This window comes from Myodes glareolus, chromosome 18 (assembly GCF_982192425.1).
Source record: "Myodes glareolus chromosome 18, mMyoGla1.1, whole genome shotgun sequence".
Classification (NCBI taxonomy): Eukaryota; Metazoa; Chordata; class Mammalia; order Rodentia; family Cricetidae; genus Myodes; species Myodes glareolus.
Window position 1 is genome coordinate 63,224,472 of NC_142043.1, and position 23,287 is coordinate 63,247,758.

The window sequence follows — 23,287 nt, forward strand, 5'->3', positions numbered from 1 at the left end:
GGCTGTCTGCTTAGCTTGGAAAGGAGGCCGAGAAGGAGAACAGGACCAGTGGTGGGGTGGAGCCTGAGGGGGAGCAGGAGATCCCAGGATCCTTGGATGTGATGGGCAGGCTCACTTTCTTATTGTTGTCAAGAGTTTCCCCCACAAGTTTGCATCAGAATACATCAGCACCGTCAATAATCAGGAAGATTCGGATGAGAGCCCCACCCAGACGAGTGTTCCAAGTAAGCTCTGTGTCAGCCGTTGAGCTGTGGGAAGCTGAGAGTCATACCGTGCTAGCGCGGCTGAAGCGTGGTAAAGCCGCTCCAGAGAGCCGTCTCAGGGTAGGAGGGAGAAACTGGGGGAATGGCTCTGTCAGCAGAGTACCTGCTGCAGACACATGAGGGTCTGGCTTTTGATCCCTAGCACCCACATAAACCTCCAGGTATAGTGACATGTACTTGTGATCCAGCACAGGAGACATGGGGACAAGAGGCTGGCTACACAGCCTAGCTGAATCAGTGAGCTCCAGGTTCAGTGAGAGACCTGTGCGAAAATACGGTGGCAAGTGGTTGAGGAAGACTGACTGGTCACATCAGTATGCACAGAAACACATATCTACCCCCCCCCACACACACACACAAATGGTCTGGAAGTTTTTTGGAAGCTAAGTGTGTGCTGTTTGAGTATGGATATGAAGTGACTTCTGGAAGGCTCATGTTGGCTTGGTTCTAGTCCATTGGTGTTCAGAGGTGGCACTTTGGGGAAGAGAGTGGATCCGGAGGTTAATCCCTGGCGCATCCATGAAAGGATGCCAGCATAGGAAGGTGGTGGCATCTAGGAAGTGGGACCAGCTGGAGGAAACCAGTCACTGGAAACATCCCCAGAAATGCACGGAGTCCCCAGCCCCTTCCTTTCTGAATACCTCCTGGCTGTAGCGAGGTAAACTGCTTACTTCCACATCTGTGGCCACACCTGCCTCATTTATAGCCGAGTGAGAGCACAGCCAGCCAGTCCCAGATGGGAATCCCTGAAACCTCCGAAACTGTGAGCCAAAATAGTTCGTCACACATTTAGCTTCTTTCTCTCAGGTATTTGACACGGCAAGAGAAAATATGCAAGAGAACTAGCCAGGCTAGTGCTAGAGAAATGAACATGCCAGGTTATAGAGACTTTTCTGTGTTTGACCGTAGCTGCCTAGAAGCACACCCGCGAATAAGTGTGTGGATAAGATGCTATTCCTGATAAGGTAATGGGCCCCTAGGTCAGCATCCAGCATAGCTGCTTGTGTAGCTGCTAAGCAAGAGGAGCCAGGAAAGTGCCTATGTGTGTCCCTTTGGTCATTCTGGAATGTTCCAGCTGGCTTCTAGTGGCCAGAAGCTCAGCTGTGGCTGTCAGCTTTGCTTGGAAGGGAGGCAGGGAAGGAGAGTAGGACCAGTGGTGGGATGGAGCCTGAGGAGAAGCAGGAGATCCCAGGATCCTTGGATATGATGGGCAAGTTCATTTTCTTATTGTTGCCAAGAGTTTCCCCCTAGGTTTATAGCAAAACGAATCAAACTTCATTTTTTTTTTGGCTAGTCTCTCCATACATCTATGTCACAATGCATCAAACATCACTCTAAATATGGGCAAATTGCTGTATGTCAATTATGGCTCAGTAAGGTCATTTAAATGTCACGTAATGACTAAACCTCCAGGTGAGGAAAACCCCAGATAGAAAACTTTCCCAAAGAATGCTCCTGTGTGTATGCATATGAAGGCATGGTGGTTTTTTATGTCTACAGAGTTTTCTAGAAATGTCCCTTCTCCTTTAGTGCGTGGATTTGTAGAGGATACACTCTGCAACTCACGTGTGGTTGACTAGGTGTATTCAGTTCCCTGTCTAGCCTGAGGTTGCAGAACTCCTAGAATTAAGGTAGAAGAATGATTGTTTCAGGCCAACTCATGCTTCACAGCAAGAGCCCACACAAACAAACTAAAGCTTCCTCTAGCCAAAGACCTCTCCCCTGGAAATGGTCACCCACCCGGCTCTACTGAGAGCAGAGCTACTCACTCAACACTGACTGGGACCTGCCACACCACCTTCCTTTCCTCTGGTCTAGAGGAGGCAGGATGCTTCCTTGCCTCGTGGCTAGCACTTGGAACTCCCTTTGCATTCTAGGCTATCCTGGTCTTTAAAAGAAAAGAAAAAGTGTACTAGGAATGTAATTCAGTTTACAGAACGCCCGTCTAGTACACATGAGGCCCAGGGTTTGTCCCCAGCACCACATGAACCTGGGCACGGTGGTGCACATCTGCGATCCCAATTTTTGAGAGAAGGCAAGAGTTTATTGGGACCATTTGGAATCCTGGCCTCCAGCTGCTCTTCCCTGCTAGAGAGCTTTACTTTCCTTCTGATTTGAGTTACTGAAAGCTGTGTCAAAGTTGTTTACCAGCTCTGCTTCACGAGCACGTGTTGTCTCGGCCTTGAGGATCAGAGGATAAGGTTTTCACCTGACTGTTGGGCATATAAGCCTCCATGGTGCTATTGAATAAAGGGCTTCTTACCAGTGACTAGAGGTCCTTGTCTCTCTGTCTGTGTGTGTTTGTGTGTTTCAGCCTCCAGCCCCTTGTCTGAAGCTCGCTAACTGTATAGTAGCGCATAGAGCTCAGACAGGTGTTGTGCGCTGCAATAGTTCAAGGCTGCCTTCAACTGCATAGTGAGTTTGAGACTAGCGAGGTCTGTAGGTAGACTCTCCCTGTCTCACTCTGTGTCTCTATCTCTGTCTTTCTCTGTCTCTCCCTATCTCTTTCCCTCCCTTCCTCCAACTTCTCCCTCTTCCACCACACACAAAAGAGACAGCCATGTGTCCCAGAGAAGGTTCCTTTTCAACAGTTGCTAGAAATGGGTCATAGATCGGGGGAGTGGTGGTGCACTCCTTTAATCCCAGCACTCAGGAGGCAGAGGCAGGTGAATCTCTGTGAGTTCAAGGCCAACCTGGTCTATAAGAGCTAGTTCCTTGACCGGCTCCAAAACTACAGAGAAACCCTGTCTCGAAAAAACAAAAACAAACAAGAAAAGAAGAAAAAAGAAAAAAAAAGAAAAAGAAATGGGTCATAGAAGGAGCTGAGGTAGAGATGGGATGACCAAAGCCTGACCCTGAGAAGAGGATCAGGGCTCCCAGTAGCCCAGGGCCCTGCAGTCTTGGGGGCCAGACCTGTGATCAAGGGGGATCTAGGCAGAAGGGAACAGGGCAGAGGTCCCCCCCTGCTCTGCACCAAAACCCTCAAATTTCTGAATATGCTGAGCACAGACAGAATGCAATGGGCTCTCCCAAGTGGCATGTGGCTGGGCTAGAAGTGACCAGGAAAAGGCAGCTCTGTCATCTGTGCTTTCCTCTGTCTGAATGAGCCAGCCTGGCTGCCAGGGTGAATAACAAGCCTCGGCTGCACCCACTGAGTCACTCCAGGCAGGTGGAGGGAGGCAGCAGCCTGAGGATGACTGGTTGCTAGGGAGGTGGGACTTCTGCCATCTGGCTTGCTGGGACTGTGCTCCCTCACAATCCAGGCAAGACCCAGAAGCAGGACAGATGGCCCCTGCAGCTATGCATAGGCCACAGGAATGAAATGTCATGTCCCAACAAGATATGTCAAGGGACAAAAGCTAGCCTGGGTGGGGCAGAATGCAGTCTTCTGGAAATAGCACACTCCTAATATTTGCAACCTGAATAGGTTGCCGTGGTGACCCCCAGGCTTTCTCTGAGCACCTGTTACAACATAAAGTTATGTAGTCACTTGGGAATTTGGCATGAGTTGAATCATGTCCTCTTCTCAAAGATGTTAAGTGAGAACCCCTCAGACTTCAGAAGGACCGTATTCAGAAAGAGGCACTTGGCAGATGTAGTTAAGATGAAATTCAACTACAGTGGAATGGGTCTGAAGCCAGCATGACCAGTGTGCTTTTCAAGAGGGAAGCTAGGGGGAGTTGAGGAGATGACTCAGTTGGTAAAGTACTTGTTGTCTGAGTAGTTTGTATCCTCAGAACCCATGCAAACTGGGACACAGTGTGATAGCATCTGTAATCCCAATATACCTGCCAGGAATGCGAGGTAGAGACTTCAGAAGCTTGGCGTCAGCTAGCCTGGTTAACACAGCACAGAGACCCTGTCCCAAATCAGATGGAAGGGAGACCCAACATCAAAGGCCTCCTCTGGCTTCCACACATGCTGTGGTACACAAACCCTTTGCGTACATGAACAATGCACACACACACACACAGAGAGAGAGAGAGACAGAGACAGAGACAGAGGCAGAGAGACAGAGACAGAGAGAGAGAGACAGAGAGAGAAGCAGAGAGCAAGGGCTGGAGATTTGGACACAGACTTATACACGTGGAGACCATGGTCAAATGAAGACAAAGGTGGAGAACTGAGAAACTCCCCTACGAGCCACCTGATTGCGTGAGGTCAACATCAAATCCCCAGCATCTGGGCAAAGGCCTGGGGCAGACTCCCTGAGCCCCAGGAGGAGCCAGCCAGCCTGCTTGCCCAGACTTTAGCCTCCAGCTCTGTAAGACAGTTTGTCTGTACTTTATCGTGCAGCTGGCTGTGTGCACAGGCAGCAAGCAGCATATCTCTTTGTCATCTGGACCCTTTCATCCCCTGCCCAAGTGAGCCTAGGAGGCTACAAGTGTGCAGACTGAGTGTACTAAGGACCTTCCGTGTGTTCTCAGCACACTGCATCACCCATGGTCTTGGTGAGGTAGACTTCCATCTCTGGAGCAATTGGGAGTCAGCTATGCCTGGAGTCTCCATTGCTGCAGCTGCTGAGCTGGATCTTTTACTAGTGTGGTTGAACCAAATGCAGAATCCCTCAAGCTGGCAGATATCACCAGTCAAGGGTAGAGAACCCCCATCTATTACCTTCAGGTCAGGGCCACGGGCCAGCTTGAGTGGCATTTCACTTTTGTGGGCACACAAGTAGTTGAGTGCTGGGCTGCAGAAGTGGTGGTGGTTTTCAAGATGGGTGGTTTCCTTCCGGAGTCTCTGGCAGCTCTCAGGGGAGCTTATACACTTGACTCAATAGCCCACAATGGAGGATGGAGCAGCAAGGCCCCCTTAGGTGAGGATCTAGGGAGGCTTCTGCTCCTGAGGGGTTCACAGGAAAGAACAGAACCTCCTTCCTCCACCAGTATGCAGAGGCCCTGGCTCACTGTGTCTGGAAATATTACATGTATGTGGAAAACCTGCTCCAACATAAGCATGGTCCAACATTTAATAAAGAAGTGTGGATAGTCATTCTCCGCAGCCTCTCCTCTCTTCCTTCCCTCCTCCTCACATCTTCATCCTCTGGGCCAACGAGGCCTTAAGGAAGGGAGGCTCCCCTAACCTGTTGGAGACATCTTCGTTTGTCTGTGCAGCCATGAGTGGGAACTGGGATTGGCTGCCACTTGGCTGTGGTATGTCTAAGGACTTTTCATTGTTTCTGAGGCTTTGCCCTTCGGAAAGAGGGCCTGCTGTGAGCAAATTGAGTTCGACTCTGTGGCAAGGGCATCTCTGAGGGCACCTTCTGGGCGGCACAGAAGTCCAGGGACTTTGCCTGGTGGGAATATCAGACAAACAGTCTGCCATTGACTAAAGGCGGGTGTGAAGTCTCAGGACTAGCATGGCAGACAGATCAGCTGGGTGCATATCCTGGAAGCCACAGGTAGACAGTCCTGGGGCCAGATGCCACCTGAGGACTTTTACAGATCTGTGCCCAGCATCCTCTGAATTGTTCTGTATATCCACAGTTGCTTGGCATCTACACAGGCCCCAGGTCAGGAGCAGTCATTGGCTTCAGCAGAATGCTCACTTCTAGAATGAAAATAGATCCATATCTATCACCATGCACAAAAACTCAAGTCCAAAGGGATCAAAGACCTCAACATAAAGCCAGCCACACTGAACCTCACAGAAGAGAAAGTGGGAAGTACACTTGAACGCATTGGCACAGGAGATCACTTCCTAAATAGAACCCCAGCAGCACAGACACTGAGAGAAACAATAAGTGGGACCTCCTGAAACTGAGAAGCTTCTGTAAAGCAAAGGACACCGTCAGCAAGACAAAACGGCAGGTTGCAGAATGAGAAAAGTTCTTCACCAACCCCACATCGGACAGAGGGCCAGTCTCCAAAATATATGAAGAACTCAATAAATTGGTCATCAAAAGAACAAATAATCCAATGAAAAAAATGGAGTACAGACCTAAACAGAGAACTCTCAACAGAGGAATCTAAAATGGCTGAAAGACACTTAAGGAAATGCCCAACATCCTTAACCATCAGAGAAATACAAATCAAAACAACTCTGAGATTCCATCTTACACCTGTAAGAATGGCCAAGATCAAAAACACTGATGACAACTTATGCTGGAGAGGTTGTGGGGTAAAAGGAACACTTCTGCATTGTGGGTGGGAATGCAAGCTGGTACAGTCCCTTTGGATGTCAGTGTGGCGATTTCTCAGAAAATTAGGAAACAACCTTCCTCAAGACCCAGTAATACCACTTTTGGGTATATATCCAAAGGATGCTCAATCATATCACAAGGATGTGTGCTCAACTATGTTCATAGCAGCATTGTTTGTCATAGCCAGAACCTGGAAACAACCTAAATGCCCCTTGACTGAAGAATGGAAAAGGAAAATGTGGTACATTTACACAATGGAGTACTACACAGCAGAAAAAATTAATGATGTCATGAAATTTTCAGACAAATGGGATGGAGCTAGAAAGCATCATATTGAGTGAGACCCAGAAAGACAATTATCACATGTACTCACTCATAGTGGCTTTTGGACATAAAGCAAAGAAAACCAGCCTACAAATCACAATCCCAGAGAACCTAGACAACAATGAGGACCCTAAGAGAGACATACATAGATCTAATCTACATGGGAAGTAGAAAAAGACAAGATCTGAGTAAATTGGGAGCATGGGGACTATGGGAGAGGGTTGAAGGGCAAGGGAGAGGAAGAAAGGAGAACAGAGAAAAATGTATAACACAATAAAATCAATTAAATAAAGAATGCTCACTTCTGTCTGGCTGTGTGCAAACCATAGGGGTGAGCTGACTCTGCCCTCCTCCATGATGCAAATGTCAGGCTGGCCATGGCTTTGGGAACAGCAGGGAAGCTCCACCTTAGGCTAAGAATTTCCTGCTCTTTGAAAGTATCTTGGTCCCAAGTTCCATGCCTGAAAGGTCTGGGACACTAAGGGAAGGGTGAAGAATGTGAGTTAATGAGCTGGGGTGGGTGATCCAGCTCACTCTTGAAAGCTCTGATCTAGTGCCAGGGACAGCCACGCTGTTCCCCAGTGTGCTGCTGAATAACGAGAAAGCACAGGAGGCCCTCCCCACTACGGGGAGCAGATAACATGGCTGGCTGAGACTGACATCGATCTCCACCAGAACTGGGTTTGGTTAGTGGGAAAATGGGCAACTGTATGTCAGAGAGCTTAGATTTGTTTACTGTAGTGGGTGTTCTCACCCAGACAGAGCCTTCTATGTGCCGGGCACAGCACATATGCATGCAAATAGCTGCATGTTTCCAGTATCCTGTTTGCTCCATGCGGAGAGCCTTGTGTGTCTCACTTTCCTTGATTGCATGTGAAAATGCTGGTGTACCCTTGCAGGTTCCTAGTAAGTTCATGCTCTACTGAGCCCTTCACAATGGCTCCACACCATCAGAGCCCTCAGCCCAGCCCACTCCTAGCACCATCACCATCAGAACCCTCAGCCTGGTCACTCCCAACACCATCACCATCAGAACCCTCACCCTGGTCACTCCCAACACCATCACCATCAGAACTCTCAGCCCAGCCCACTCCCATACTCTTCCTGGGTTCCCGGAAGCATTCGTTATTCCCAACATGTCTTCCTCTTATTTTTATTTTATTTAGAGAAGTTTGGAAAGCTATTGCTGAGGAGCTCATGCATCCAGTTCCCTTTCTAGTCCCACTCAACCTTCCGTCTTAAGAACTGCCCATTTGGGGAAGAACCACTTTTGGGTGAGACTGCAGGATGCTTCATGAACTCTGGAGTCCTTAGAAAGTGAGGAGGGCAGGGAGGCAGTATGAGACACCCCCTCCTGCCTTTGGACCATGCCTGCAGCAGGCTGCTGAGAGTCAGGGGAGGCTGGTAATTCTGCCAGTGCCCTGGGTCAGCAGAACGTTCCTGTGGCTCAGTGGGTGGGCAGGAGGTACAGCCACCTGTCCCACATGCTGTCCCTACGTCTGCCACAGCTGCTGTGGACACACCTCACCTCCTCTGCCCCACCTGGCCATGTCCAGTGATGTCCTCAAGCCCAGCAATCATCAGGAGCAAGTGGCTGCCAAGAATAGACTTCTGAACTCAACGCCGTCCTTCCCGGCCCTCAACGACGGTTTGGATGCTTGTCACAGGTATTTTGGGTTTTGTTTTGTTTTGTTTTTGTTTGTTTGTTTGTTTGTTTGTTTTGCTTTTGGCTTTTGGCTCTTGGGAGGGGCTTCAGTCCTTCTCTTCGGTTGCAGATTTGAACCTAACACTCACCCTGACCCAAAGGACTTTGTTTTCCAGTCCAGAGGCCTTTTGGTCGTGTCCCTCTTGATGGAAAGTATTCGCATTCCCAGAAGGCTTTTTGTCTGTCAGATAAAGCGTTTCGGAAGGCAGGGTTTGTTCTAGTCTCCTGCACAGGGCTTTAGAAGACCAGGCTAAAACTGAAGACAGAGCCCCACACTCAAGTTCTACCTCACCAGACGGAATCTAGGCTGCTGCCTTACCTGAGTAATCAGGAAGCGGAGGGGACAGCCACATTTCCCCAGCAGGCCGGTGTCACTAGCTTGCCAGAGAAGTTTCCCCTGGTCGAGTCGTGACCAGGAAAAGCAACCTAAGGTACCCTGTACCTCAAATCCCATCTTTCCACCATTCCTGCTTCTTCAGCCCTGTGAAATGTGTAGAACTCTCCTCTGTCACAGTCATGCATGTCCTTATACTACATTAATTTTAAAATTGGTGTCTCTGCATTTGTGGTAACTTTACCCTCTGACGCACAGTGTCGAACCCACTAACTTCATGTTGACTCCCCAACAGTGGTCTCTCAGACCCCAGCAGCTCCTGGGAGGACTGCGAAATTCCCCGCGCAGGGAGTTCTGAGCTGGTTTCCACTGACTCCTGTTCTGGTGCCTGAGGAACTAGTGGTATGTAGAGGTCAGCCTGAGCAGGAGCTGTTCACACCATGTTCCAGAAGGTTCCACGGTTCCTGGCTGCTCTGCCTGGGTGACTTTTCACACTTCTCTGATGCCAGGGACTGAGGCCCCAAGAGGTCCCAGAAGCACCTGTGAGTCAGGAACTCAGGAAGTGTCTCCCCTGCTGGAGAAGCCTGGCTGAGGTGGAGTCTCCATGGCACGTGCTCCAAGGGTCTGCATCCCCGAGAGGTAACTATCCCGTTTGTTCACACATACCGGTGCGCACGCCCCTCCACTGTGTGCGCCACAGTGTCCATCCTTCTTTACTTTGTGCCTCTGTGGGATGTCCTTTTAAAATCACGGTGAAATGGCATGACATAAAGGTCACCATCTTTCCGAGTTTGCGCAGCTCAGTTACACCGTCTACACTGGACAGCCTCCACCACCATCCACCGCCACAACTGTCAAAGCCATTAGCCACTACCTCCCAGCTACTGCCCAGCCCCCAGCACCTCAATTCCACAGCTCTCCCTCACTCATCTGAGTAGGTCCACGCAGCCTTGTCCTATTAGAATTGGCTCACTTCACTTAGCACAGTGTCTTCAGGGCCCATTGTTCCTGCCTGGGTGGCAGCACTTGGTTCCTTCCTAAGGCTGATTAAGACTCCGATCTGTGGATCTGCCACACCAGGGTTTCTTGTTCATGTGATGCTGACCCCTTGGGTTGCCTCCACCTTTTGGCTGTTGTGAGTAACACATTCTGAGTTTGGAAGAATGAATGCATTTAGGGTACAGACCCAGAAGTAGAATTGCCAGGCTTCGTGTGATCTGTGTTTTCCACCGCAGAAGGCGTTTACACCCCTACCAGTGCTTCTTGCCTTCTGTGTCTTTGATAGCATCTACCCTGTGGAGGTGAGGTGGTTTCTCATGACCTTGGTTTTCACTTCGTTGCCGATTAACGATATTTTCCTGTGTCTATTGGTCAGTCATATGTCTTTTGTGGGTTTTGGGGGGCTTTTTTTATTCAAGTCCATGGCCCATTTTGTAAAATTCCATATGAATTTTAGGATGGTTTCTTCATTCTTTAAACAGTGCCATTGAACTTTTTAGTAAGTATTGCTCTGGATAGCATTAATGCCTGGACAGTGTTAAGACTTCTAATTAATGCCTATAATCCCAGTGTTTGGAGGCTGAGGCAGGGGGATTACAGGTTTGAGGCCAGCCTGGGCTACATAGCAAGATGCTGTCTTGAAAATCTTCCAAGGCATGAATGTAGAGTGATGTCTTTTTCCACATCTTGAATTTCCTTAATCAACATTTTGTAGTTTTTAGTGTAAATCTTCCACCTCCTCCTGAATTCCTAAGTATTTTACTCATTTTGATACAATCACATATGTAATTATTCCTTAGCCCGCTTTCAGCTTGCTCACTGCGGATGTATAGACATGCAGCTGGTGTTTGTATGCTGTGTCCTGAAGCATCATTCCATTCACTGGGGTCCTGGAGTCTCCCGCATGGAATATGCTGCTTTACTTCACAGCCGATGTGTTTGCGTGGAGTGTATGGCAGTGATGTGGTGTGTGATTAACGTACACGGACGCTGATGTGCTGGGTGGGTACACATGCATGAGTATGTGTGACCCCTGACTGCAGGAAACACATGTACATGTGTGACACATTTGTGCAGTGAGTACACATTCAGGTACATGAATGTGTATAATGACTGCCTTGGGGCTTCTGTGGGGAAAGGCAGGGTCCTGACTGCCCACTGGGCAACATAGCCACTGCAAGTACCTGCTATACATACACAAGACAGGAATTAGCTGGACTTGGAGCCACTAACCTCATAGCAAGGGTATTTGTAGATGTGTTTCTTGTGTTCAGCAGCCAACAAAACTGGGGACATATTTAAACTGCTGGGTGATTTCCCTGCTTCTCAGCGTCTGACCTCCCTTATCCCGCAGAGAACCCAGTCTCATTGGCCTCTCCTCCTGTATAACCAAGGGCAGGTTGTGGATGGCAGGGGTAACTGCTCAAGCCTCTGGATATAAAGTGTGTCCATAACACTTTGGGGAACTTTCAGGAACACCAATTATTCGATGCCTAAGGACTCAGACCTGATGAGACCATGTCTTGTCAGCGTGCCCCGCTCCTGGTTCTCATTTTGAGTCTGGAATGTGTTAAAGGATTCCAGAGCCTAAGATTCACAGCATCCCCTGCCCTTCCTGCCCGTCTCCATGGACCCCAGTGGCCTATGCCCTTCACCCCTCCCCCACCTTTAAAGGCAGCTCAGCTCTGAGAGGCTCTTCGCACCCACATGTTTCCACTTCAGGCACCTGTCAGGGCAGCTCAGGGCGCAGTGTTGACATCTGGGTGGAGTCGCCCACGCCGGACATCCCTCAAATAGCTGGGCAGTCATGCCTTTATCCTCTGCGCCAGTCCCCCCAGACAGCTCAGCACGAACCCAACCAGCCACCCAGTGGCCATAGGCGGCCGAATCACTGAGGTGAAACACACACCTGTCCCTCAGCACGCTCAGAGACTAGGAAACAAACCGTTCTCTCTCCATTTTGCAAAGAGAGACGGAACGACATCCAAGCTCTGACACAGCCAACCAGCCAGTGCCACCAAGTGCTTGAGGGGCCAGCTTTGCTCATGGTTTCTCCTGGTCTCAAAATCCTTCCCTCTCTGGGCCAGTCCACAAGCCAGGCCTCCCTCAGCCAGCCTCTGGCCAACAGTGGGCCAGGATCCCAAGGCCGGAGGAGTCTCATGAGGACCCCAGAGGATGGCAAGAGGCTCACGACAATTGCTACTATCTGTTTAGGGGTCAACTCAAGGATGTTCCAGTTAAATGCAAAAGTTGTTCTTAAATTCTGGCTTCCAAAAGGGCCAGGGGAGGCCACCATGGACCACCCTAGGGAAACAGGCTGGCCACCTCACGGAAAGCAGCTCTACCGCTTTTGGGCCATGAAACTGAAGCCTGCTGCCCCATGCTTTCCATCAGTCCCTCCTGATGGCCATTCTTGGGCCCTCCCCCCTCCCCAGGGCCATCAGTTCCATGCTTCCCCAGTTTTGACCTGCTCTCTGCACCTGGCCAAGCAGTCTGCATTGCAGCCTCCTGTGTTCCTCCTCCACTCATTCCGAACCCCTCTGGTCCAGAGAGTCCAAGTCTATCAGGCGGGGTGGGGGGTGGGGGGTGGACTCTTCTCCGGGGACATCCACATGCCTGTTCCTGGCTGTCCCAGCATACCTTCCTACCCAGTTTCATAAGTGGAACGAACGAACACTTTGTATCCAGAATTGACCTTCTGCTTTTTACCTCTGGGCATCTATAGTAGTTTGAATGTAATTGGCTCCCATAAACTCAGGGAGTGGCACTATTAGGAGGTGTGGCTTTATTGGAGTAGGTGTGGCCTTGTTGGAGGAAGTATGTCACCGTGGGGGTGGTCTTTGAGATTTCCTTTGCTCAAGATACCACCCAGTGTCACAGTCAACTTTCTGTTGCCTTCTGATCAAGGTGGAGCCAGCACCATGCTCCCCGCCATGATGACAATGAACTGAAACTGTAAGCCACCACTTCAGTTAAATATTTTCCTTTGCAAGAGTTGCCGTGGTCACTATCTCTTTGCAGCAATAGAAATCCTAGCTAAGATAGCATCCCTTCAGAAACATGGCTTTCAAGTTCAGAGTCTAACCACCAGACCTCCTATCTGTCTGGGGAGCCGAGGGGTCCTGGTTCTCACAGGCTAGTTTCTTTCCAGCTCTTTCCCCATCCCAAGCCAGTAGCCCTACTCAGAGTGTCCTGAGCCGCTGCTGGCACCCTGGCCCTGACGTCGCCCTCAATAACCACCTCGGCTATGCTGCTTGTGCTGTGTTTTGTCTTGATGTGTCCGTGCTGGAGAGCGAGCCAGGCCTCCTGTATCTAAGCAGGCTTTGCCACAGAGCCACACTGCCAGCTGATCTTTGCTTCAGGTACGTTTGTGGGGGGTGGGGTGGGACAAGACAGGGTTGCTCCGTGTGGCCCTGGCTGTTCAGGATGCTTTTAAATACTTTGATTTTGAGTTTCCAGTTTACAAAATTACTGGGAGGACTCCGAGAATTTCCTTAGACCCCTACCAGTGTCCCTGTTGTTATACCTGTGTCGACGCTGGCGACTATTAAAAGACTGGACCCATAATGCTTTGCTATTCTCTGAAGCCTGTGCCTTAGTCTAATCCCCTCAGGTGTTCCCCCAGGTCCTCACCCCCACCCACCCAGGATCCCTTTCAGGAAGGAAATATTTGGTTCTTGGTCTCCTCAGGCTGAATCAAACTGTTTTCCATTTGTTCTCCAGCCAGAGTGTGCCTCATGTTTTCTCAGGGGCGGAGGGAAGAAGTTCACACAGACCAGGGGCTGTCTTCATCCAGTCACACCCCACCTGTCTGACTCACCCTTGCAATCCTGCCTCCCGCCCGGAGAAATGGCCTGGTAGATGAAGCATCTACTGTATGCGCACAGGGACCCAGCTTAGATACCCAGAACCCATGGAAAAAGCTGGCATGGTGGCACCAGCCTGTAGCCCTAGAGATGGGGGTGGAGACAGGCAGATCCCTGAAGCTCATTGGCCAGTCAGCCTAGCCAAATAGATGAGTTTCAGGTTCAATGAATGAGCCTGTCTCAAAACATAAGGTGGGGAGCAAGCAAGGGAAGACATCCAGTATCACCTGTGGCCTCCACATGCATGCAATGTGTGTACACCTACACTAAGTACATAGAACACACACACACACACACACACACACACACACACACACACTCACGGATGTGACAGAAGGGGATCAGGGACAAGAGACAGACCCCCAAGGATGTGTCCCAATCAGCTTCTTCCTCCAGCTAGGCCCTACCTTCTGAAGTTTGCACCAACCGAGGTCCAAGCATTCAGCACATAGGTCTGGGTTTCAGAGGATGGAAGGCCATGTTGAACAGTACCACAAGCCGTGGGCAGACCTGGGGTGAGGCTAGTACTCCATCTTCCTCAACAAACACATGTGAAAAAACAAAGCAAAACAGATGAAGGAAACCTGGTGGCCATGTGCGGCCCTGGGCACAGCCTGGACCCCAAGCTTCTAGTGAAGCCAGTCAGCTAATAGACAGAAGCCACAATGGTGACAGCCTGGGTGTATGTGTCAAGTTCTAGAGAATTATCTAGAGAATTATCAGCCCCCTTTCTGGAAGTGATCACGGTATTGGGATTATTTTAGAAGGAATTGCCGTCAAAGATGCTTCTGCCCAGCGACCGTGGAAATGAAGGAAATGTGGGTGTAGAGGGGGGCGGGGTGCCATAGGGTTATAGAGGAGAGGCTGTTGGTCCTTGGCCAGTGTTGAAGGTTGCTGGGGAGGCAGGTACAGTGCTGTTGTGATATGCTTGTTTATGATAATGTAAGACAGTTTCCTAATAAGTTAAAGATCAGGGCTGGAGAGATGATGGCTCAGTCCGTAGAGCCCTTCACCATGAAAGAGTGAAGAGTTGAACCTGGACCCCAGCACCCAAGCTAAAAGCCATGCACGCTGTAACCCCAGTACTGGGGGTGGGGCAGAGATGGGGATTGCTGAGTTGTTTTCTGGCCTAGTTCCAGGGTCTGTAAGAAAGCCTGTCTCAAAGGAATAAGGCAGAGAATTACAGTGCAGGATGTCCAAGGGCTTCCTCTGGCTTCTTGCACTTGAACACATATGTATGCACACACCACACACAGGTACAAAAAAGAAAGAGAGCTGGGTGGTGGTGGTGCATGCCTTTAATCCCAGCACTTGGGAGGCAGAAGCAGGTGGATCTCTGTGAGTTCAAGGCCAGCCTGATCTACAAGAGCTAGTCCAGAACAGGCTCCAAAGCTCCAGTGTAACCCTCTCTCCAAAAACAAAACAAAACCAAACAAAAAAGAAAGAAAGAAAAGAAAAGAAAGAAAGTTACAAATCAGTTCCCAAAGACAAAAGGAGAGCTGGTGGGTTTGGCTCCTCTGATTCTAGCCCAGGTAGCTTTCAGGCTAGAAAGGTTTTCTGCTCTGGCAGGCAACATGCTGTGGGAATACAGCAGGCTGGAGGCACAGGGATGGGGGCGGTGCAGGGCCTGCAGGAGCTCTAGAGCTGGCTTGAGCCCAGCCTCCGCCTGTGATTGATTGGGTCAGCAGCCACCAGGCCTGGGCTGGGGTGAGCTTTTGTTGTAGAGCCAGCCACGGGGCTTAGTTGACCACACTAGGCTGCATATTCTGACCCAGGTGCCCCTATGGAGGCCTCCTTAGGTCAAATTTAATTTGAGTCAGTTCAGTCCATAAGCAGATCACTCAAATGCCAGCCGTCTCTCTGTCTGAAAAGATATTTTCAATTTGAATCATTAAGGACTACTGGGACTTCAAGAGAGTGCTAGTGCATATCACCTGAGCCCCAGGGACGCCTCAAGACAGGCAGCCAGGCAGGAAGGCTTAAGAAGAAGCGTGGGACTGAAGGAGGCACAGCAAACGCCGGAGCTTCAGAACCATGTGAGGGTGACGCAGCGCGGCTTCCTGAGCTAATTACGTTTGTGGGTGTTTCTGCTGGTCCAGGCTGTTCCAGACGCTGGAGAGGTTCAGAAGAGCCGCTCACCCCGCAGTGATCATAGCTGAGAGGATTTAGTGATAATCAAGCCAGTAACCAGCCCAGGCAGCTGTGTTCACACCCCCCTTTATTTCTGCATGAAGCCCAGTAAACCAAGCACCAGAAAGACAAAGGATGTTCCCAACATCCCCATTTATCCTAACTTTCCCCACGGTGTTATCAATCCATTAATCTTCCCATTCAAGTCTCCATTGGACCCTGTGGCATGTGGTAGGGACTTTGTCTCTCTCTACTGAAGGGAGAGCAGGCAGCAGGCAAGATGAGGAAGCCTTGTGGATAGGAAGCCGGGTGTTGCGGGGTGGGGGATTCTCCCAGGTCCTTGCTACTCTGGGGCTGGGGCACAGTGACATCTTTATGAGGATGAAGGATGCAGCCTAGCCTGGTACTGTGCTTCTGCCAGCTTACCAGCACAATGCCCTCAGATATGCCCCCAAGGTCACAGCCCACAGAGGGAGGGCTGGGCCCATAGTGCTGAGGCCCCAGGGCAGAGATGCCAGCTATGGACAATGGCATCAGACAGCTCTCCCTGCACAAACAGAGACCCACGGGGGCTCCGAGACAGAATGTTCCCACCACAGCCAGGACGCTGGGTGCGGCTGCCCTGCTTGGCTGCCTTTTTGTTTATTTATTTGTTTAAGTTTTTCTTCTTTGAGTACAGAAGTGATATTGAGGAAGGAGTGTCTGTGGCTGCCAACCACAGCCTAGGTAAATACTTTGGAGCCTGTTTGCCCTTCCATCTGGATTCCTCTTGGTGTACTATTCACTTGTGTGTGTGTGTGTGTGTGTGCGTGTGTGTGTGTGCTTATGTGCACATGTGTTTACAGGGTCTGCACCTAGGCCTGCAGCTTGTGGCTTTGGCTGCCGTGCCAGGCTTTTTTGTAGGTGTTGGGAATCTGAACTCAGGTCTGCATGCAAGCACCTTACCCACCAAGCCATCTCCTCGGGCCTTGGCTTTGTCTTTAAGTGACTTTACTGAGCTAGAATTTATATGCCATAAAAGTCACCTGTTTTCAGTGGATTGCTTGGTGAGTTTTATAAACAGACTTGAGTCACGAAAGCCCCACCTAACCTACTTTAGGACAGTCGAGTGATCCCCTGTGCTGTCTGCAGTTAATCCCCGTTCCTGCCCTGCCCCTGGCAACCATCAGAGCTGCTTCCGACTCCTAAGACTCTGCTCTGAATATTCATGGGACTGTCACCTCCATGGAGTGGTGCATCCTGGGTGCTTGTCCGCCCTGTGCAGGGATCACTGCTTCAGTCCTGTGTGATTAGTAACACCATTGTGCGAGCGAGCCAATGGTGTTTCTCCATTCAGCAGTCAGTGGCCGGTCAGGTTCTCATGCTTTCTGGCCATTGTAAATGAGGCCGCTGCACCTTTCTGGGACATTCTTGAGCTAGTCTTTAAGTGGCTCTGCTTTCCTCTCTCTTAGGTAGATATCGGGACCTGGTGACTTTAGTGGAAAGTGTGTTTTGGAGGTAGGATCATGATGTCCTAAGCAAGAGCACGCGGTAGTTAATCCCATCTCCTACCAGGGGACATCGCTGTTCTGCTTATCTCTTAGTAACACTGCAGTCATTTACTTTGGAATGTATCAGGTTGGCTGGTTGGATGAGAAGAGAGATGAATGGATGGATGGATGGATGGATGGATGGGGGATACACGGATGGATGGGTAGAGGATGGGTAGGTAGAGGTATGGGTGGGTAGATGGATGAATGGATGGATGGGGGATACACGGATGGATGGGTAGATGATGGGTGGGTAGATGGATGGATGGAGTTGTGGGTAGACACGTGATGAATGAACTGAGTGGTATATCTCAGGAGTGGGTATATATTGAGTAATTGTTTATCATTGCTACACACACGAAGAATTTTGAAAGTAAAATGTGGGTAGAATGCTGTCCTGAATGACTAGGTGCCAGTGTTTAAAGAGGACACTCTGGTCTCATTCTGGGTATCCTATGGAGGAAGTGCTGAGCCCAGTCACCTGTCACCAACAGAAAGGAATGTCATCATGTAACGTGAAAGCTGTAAGCCAGGACACAGTGGGGCATGGTGTCTGTCAGCTTCACCCTGGACAGGTAAGGGTGGAGAAGCTCTCAGTCCCACCTGAAAGGAATCCAGTGACAGAGGTCCTACAGAGGAGATGTTCAGACTTCAGGATAGGTTGTGCTTGCGGAACCTGGACTGCATTCCCTGAAGAAGAGCCTCTGGGCCAATGAGCCCATGGGACATCTAGTTCTGATGGCTGAGCCCTGGGCCCTTTCTAGAAGCCACACCTGCCCTCCCTGGCTGTGCTTTTGCTAGGTGTAAGCTCCTTAATTTAGTGTACATCAAGGTGTCCTCAGTGACGAAACTCAGCCCTCCCCACCACATGGGTTCCGTGCACAGGAGCCCCTGTGAGCACTCCTGTATACAGGGGAGGGTCTGAAGCCCACAGAGACTGGGAAGGCCGGCAGAGAACAGTTCTGCCCTCAAGTCTGCCGTGTACCACACTTGAGTGTGACCCCCACCCCACCCCCTGTGGCTTTGGTGTGCGGCCCTGGTGATGCTTTCCCAGGCTGGTGAGCCAGATGGCTCATCCAGGTGCACAAGGTTTCGAGGAGGTGAGGAGCAGATGGGAGGAGAACAGGAGAAAAGAAAGAAGAGGCAGAGGGATGCACCTTGTGTGGCATTGGTATTGCCTGTGGAATGCAGTGGCCCAGGGGTGAAAGGGTTCATCCGGCAGAAGCTGCAGGAGCCAGGACCAGCTTGGCAGTGCTTAGCCTGGATAATGTCAGGGCTCTCTGAAAAGCCACGTCAGTCTTGCCAATTCCAAGGTCCATGCCCAGGTCTGGGGGCATGTCCAGGAAGAGGCTGCCTGGAGGGGAGTAGGGCAGCCACCCCAGAGGACAGGACCAGAAAGGGCTCCGCATGTGCCAGGGGCAGGTGCAGAGATGGATTCAGCCAAGGGCACCGAATGCCAGACAGGCCCTGAGTTATGTTGGGTTTCGGGTTTACTGGGGGCACCTGTTGCCGCTGGCTGTTTTAGTGAACAGCACCTGCTCCCAGTTGGCCTATGGGATTTGAAGAGCTAAGCTGGACTTGTGAACTGAGCTTCCTTCCAGGGTCTAAATCCTATTCCGTCCCTGTGAGTCATCAGGCTGGGGACACGCGGTTTGCTGCGGGCATCGGTAGGAGCAGAGCTACGACCTGTTCACCAAATTCATTTATTTAAATAATACCTCACCCCAAGTTGAGGGTGGTGGAAGATGGGGCATGTCAAGATCGTGAGGATGGAGCCCACATGCGTGGGGTTAGAGCACCCATAGCTCAGCACCACGTGGGGACACGGAAGGAGCCATCTACTGTACAAGGCAGGTCCTCCTGGGTGCCTGAGCCTGTTCGGACAGGGAGGGGTGGTTGGTCAGCTGCCACTTTGAGCCCTTTGGCCTCAGCCTCCTTTCTACTCCATCTGCCCCTCAGTTTACCTCCCCTTAACAGCTCCTACTCTGGAGCCCTGAAGACCGGGCAAGAGACTTGGAGAACTACCTTGCCTCAGCTGCTCCTTCTGCTGTCAGTGTAAACGTCACCTATGGCCCCCACCACGCTGGCCCGTCCATGCCCCTCTGCGAGTCCTCATGTCATCTCTGGTCTGGGCCACGCTGATACCAATCTGCCGGCCCTTCCTTGTTCCTGTGGTGTCCTTCATGAGAGGAAAACTGCTCTGGAAGGAGCGCTATGGTAGATTCTTGGTAGGTAATGCCACCGGGACAGACTTTGGGATTGTGACACTGGCTTGGAAGCAGACCTTCAACAGGGATCTTTACTTAACCAAGGGTTATAATGCAAATATATATATATATATATATATATATATATATATATATGCTTTTTATATATTATATATAATTTTTTATATTTTATTTATCTATTTATTTATTAAGGGGTGCTATGGGGAGAACAGACTCACGAAGCTGGTACCAAGGAGCTAGGAACCAGCCACACAGTTTCATGGTGCCTTACCTAGTCTTCACAACCCAAGAAAGCTCGGGCCCTCTGTCTCTCTCCTTTTAAGAGATTACATCCGCAGACAAGAAGCCATGCCTTAAAGCCGGTGCCCCTAAGCTATTGGCAGAATGAATTCCCACAACAGTGGGTACTCTGACTCGGGTCCAAGCTGGCTCTCCTGGGTCCCAAGCAAACTCCTTGTCTGCATGGGGAAGGAACAGGGCCACGAGCTTGTCTGCATCCTTCAGGAACACTGCTGAAGAGTCAGTTTCCCGTCATCCCAAATAAACCCCACCCTCAGGAGCCCCCATTCTCACTGCTCACTGGGTGCTCTTTCTGAGTCACGGGGTCTCTCTGTGTACCCGTGCCCTCTCCTCTGCCCTCTCAGAGGGTAGCCCCATCCCAGGTGGATACCACCCCATCTGCATCCAGAGAAGACAGCTCAGGCCTCACCTCCTCCAGACTGGCTGTGCCTGAAGAGGCCTCGTGACTCTGTCCTGGTCCTGTGTGCTCCTTTCCTGGTGACAGCTGCCCTCACCAGGTTGTCCCTAGCCATGATCTCCTTGACACAGGTATCGTGAATCAGCGCCTAGAGGCTGGTGTTCTGACAGAGAGAGGGACCGGTGCTCAGACAGAGAGACGGCCCTTGCTAGAGGTTCCCAGTTCTTCCATAAATGAGGGACCACTAGGAAGACACCCCCCCGCCGCGCCGCACTTCCACATCCACGTAGAATTGGCCTGTTGGCTGGAGAAGCCTTTGTGTCTCCCAGGCCCCCGTGGTGTCTGTGCTTATTTCTAGTGGCATCTGGCTTCAGAGTTTATGTTTCTTGACTCTGCTTTGAGGGCTGTGATATCATGGGTGCTGAAAGAGGCTGCAGTGAGGTCCCTGACCTGGGGTTCCTTGGTGTGCAGACACCGGCTTTGGGAGTCTGCGACCAAGTGGCAAGGGTTGCTGTGAAGATGGTTTTCAACAGCAAACCTGTGTTCTCAGCTCTGTGTAGATCAGCTTGCCTGGCTCTCTCTGAGCGCAAGGGCCCTAGACCCGGTAAGGACACTATAGACCTCTCCTGAGCAGAGGAGAGCCCATTGTGGGTAGATGCGGAGCTGTGACTGCTTCTCCTCTCCCCACTGCAGGGCCAGATATCTAGAATCCCAGATACAGGTGACAAATTATTGTCCCCTTCAATGCCACCACAGTGCCGTGATCACTGAAGCTAGCCTTTTTAGGTGCATTATAAGATTTTTATCTAAGAGCTTCGGGGGGAATGTGTGTATGTTGTATGTAACTGGAGGTTTCTCTTCTGCCCGCCAGTTCCCGAATAACCACTCTGAGATTTAATATTAATTACAAACTGTTTGGCCTGTTAGCTCAAGCTTATTATTAACTAGTGCTTACAACTAAATTAACCCATTTCTATTATTCCATATTTTACCACAAGGCTCATGGCTTTGTTACCTCATGTCTTGTTTCTCCAGTGGTTCCTGGCATCTCCCCGATTCTGCCTTCTTCCTTCCTGACTCTATTCTGCTTAGCTATTGGGAAAATAAGCTTTTTTTAAAATAATAATGATAATAAAACATATTCACAGCATACAGAGGGGCATACCACATTAGAGGTGTTGCATGTATGTTTGAATATATGGGTGTATGTATGTGGGGATGGAGTCCAAAGATAACGTCAGTGGGTATCTTCCTCAGTCTCTCCACTTTCTCTACAGAGGCAGAAACTCTCATTGAACCCAGAGCTCCCCCGCCCATCAGCTGCTCTACCTCTCTTGCTCTGGATACCCCATCCCCGCCGCATCCTGAGTGCTAGGATTTACAGGTGGCCACCGCACATACATGTCCAGCTTTTACATGGGTTCTAGAGCTATGGACTCTGGTTCTCATACCTACAGAACATGACTTTATCCACCAAGCCAGTCCCATCCCTGCTCCCCCACCCCCGCCTACTTTGTTTTAGAACTGTCCCCACTGTGGACACGATGGTGAGCTGTTGGGAGACCCCTTTCAGAAGGGGAATATGAGCAGTGTACGTGGCTCAGTCCCCTGTAAGAATGTCTACCGCTGTTCCTCCACCTCCCTTAACTCTGTATGGCGTCACTGTTGCCTCAGTGGCTGCCATCCTGAACCCAGTGACGCCTGCCCCACGGGACTTTTGTCCTCAGGATGCCCCGCAGCCTTCCCACGTTGTGTTCTGGCCTGTGCCCCTTCCTCCCGATCCTTCTGCTTGCTGGTGAGTTCATGTCCACCAGCTCCTAGTGTCCTTGACACCAGTGTCATTATTGTTGGGATTCTGTCCAACCTGGGACCAAAGGCCACGTATCAGGGCCTCGGGGATCACACTGAGAGACTACATAAGTGTGCACTTGTGGGGGGGAACAGTGGTTCGGATCTCTGGGGACTCTCGGACCCTTATAAATTCACAAGTGTGCTCAGGAGTCTGAGGAGGCCAACAGAGAAACTTCTAAGGGCCTGAGGACTGGGCAGATGCCAGGTCAGGTGGGCTGACGCTAGGCAGGGGCTGGCCTCCCTGCTGGAGAGGGTGACGTGGCTGTGCTTCCTGAGGGGCCTGTGGGGCCTGTGGAGGCTTCCTCCTGCCTCTTATCGGCTCCTGGGGTTCTTAGGGAAGAACGTTTCCCGTGCATTCATCTCGGGCCGTGAAGTCAGCGCTCGGCATATCTGACCGGAGGACAGGGAAGGTTTCCTCTTTAGGGAGTGAAAAGGAACGTGGCCTCCTTAGCTTCAGGAAGGAAAGCCCTGGCTTCCTGGTGAGAGGGAACAAACACGGGCCTTGACTCCAAACCCAGAGGAACACGTCAGAGCCTGGCCGCCTGGGACACGGACACTTGGCTGGTCTGGTCCTGCGGCTGTACTCGCGATGTCCCGACCTTATGAGACAGAGACAGGCCAGTGAATCCATGGGGATATGAAAAGCTAAGGCTCTTCCTGGGGGTCACTTGGAAGCCTTGATCAAGCTGAGGTCCAGCCCTCCAGCCCAGATGCCTAGGCTGCTGTGCCCGGCAGAGTCTGCTTGCTGTGAGGACTGTGAGCCACAGCATTCTCTGCCCTTCTCGGTGGGTTCTGCGGCTTCCAGGACCACTCTGCAATGACTACCATAGGGAGGAGTCTGGAGAAGCTGCGCATGGTTCTCTCACCCTGCCTCCTGCCACGTTTCCCCGTCTTTAGCAGCTGACCCTAGCCTTGGGCATGGGGCATGAGCAGCAGCCTTAGCCTCTGTCCCCTACCTGAGGGCAGGCACTATGGGCCCCTTGGTTTTCACCACTGGGGACATACACGTGGGCCTCTCGGGTAAGGCAGACACACTGCTTGTGAGCATCCCTTGGAGCTTCTGACAGATGGCGACTGGAGAAGTGGCCCAATTTCTCTCCTCTCCCCACATGGATCAAACCTGAAGTGTGTCTATTTAGTGTCTCTGAGGCTCTGATGGGAACCTGGTTCTGTCCTTCCCTACTTCCTTTCTGTGGGGCAGGGGCAGGGACAGGGATCT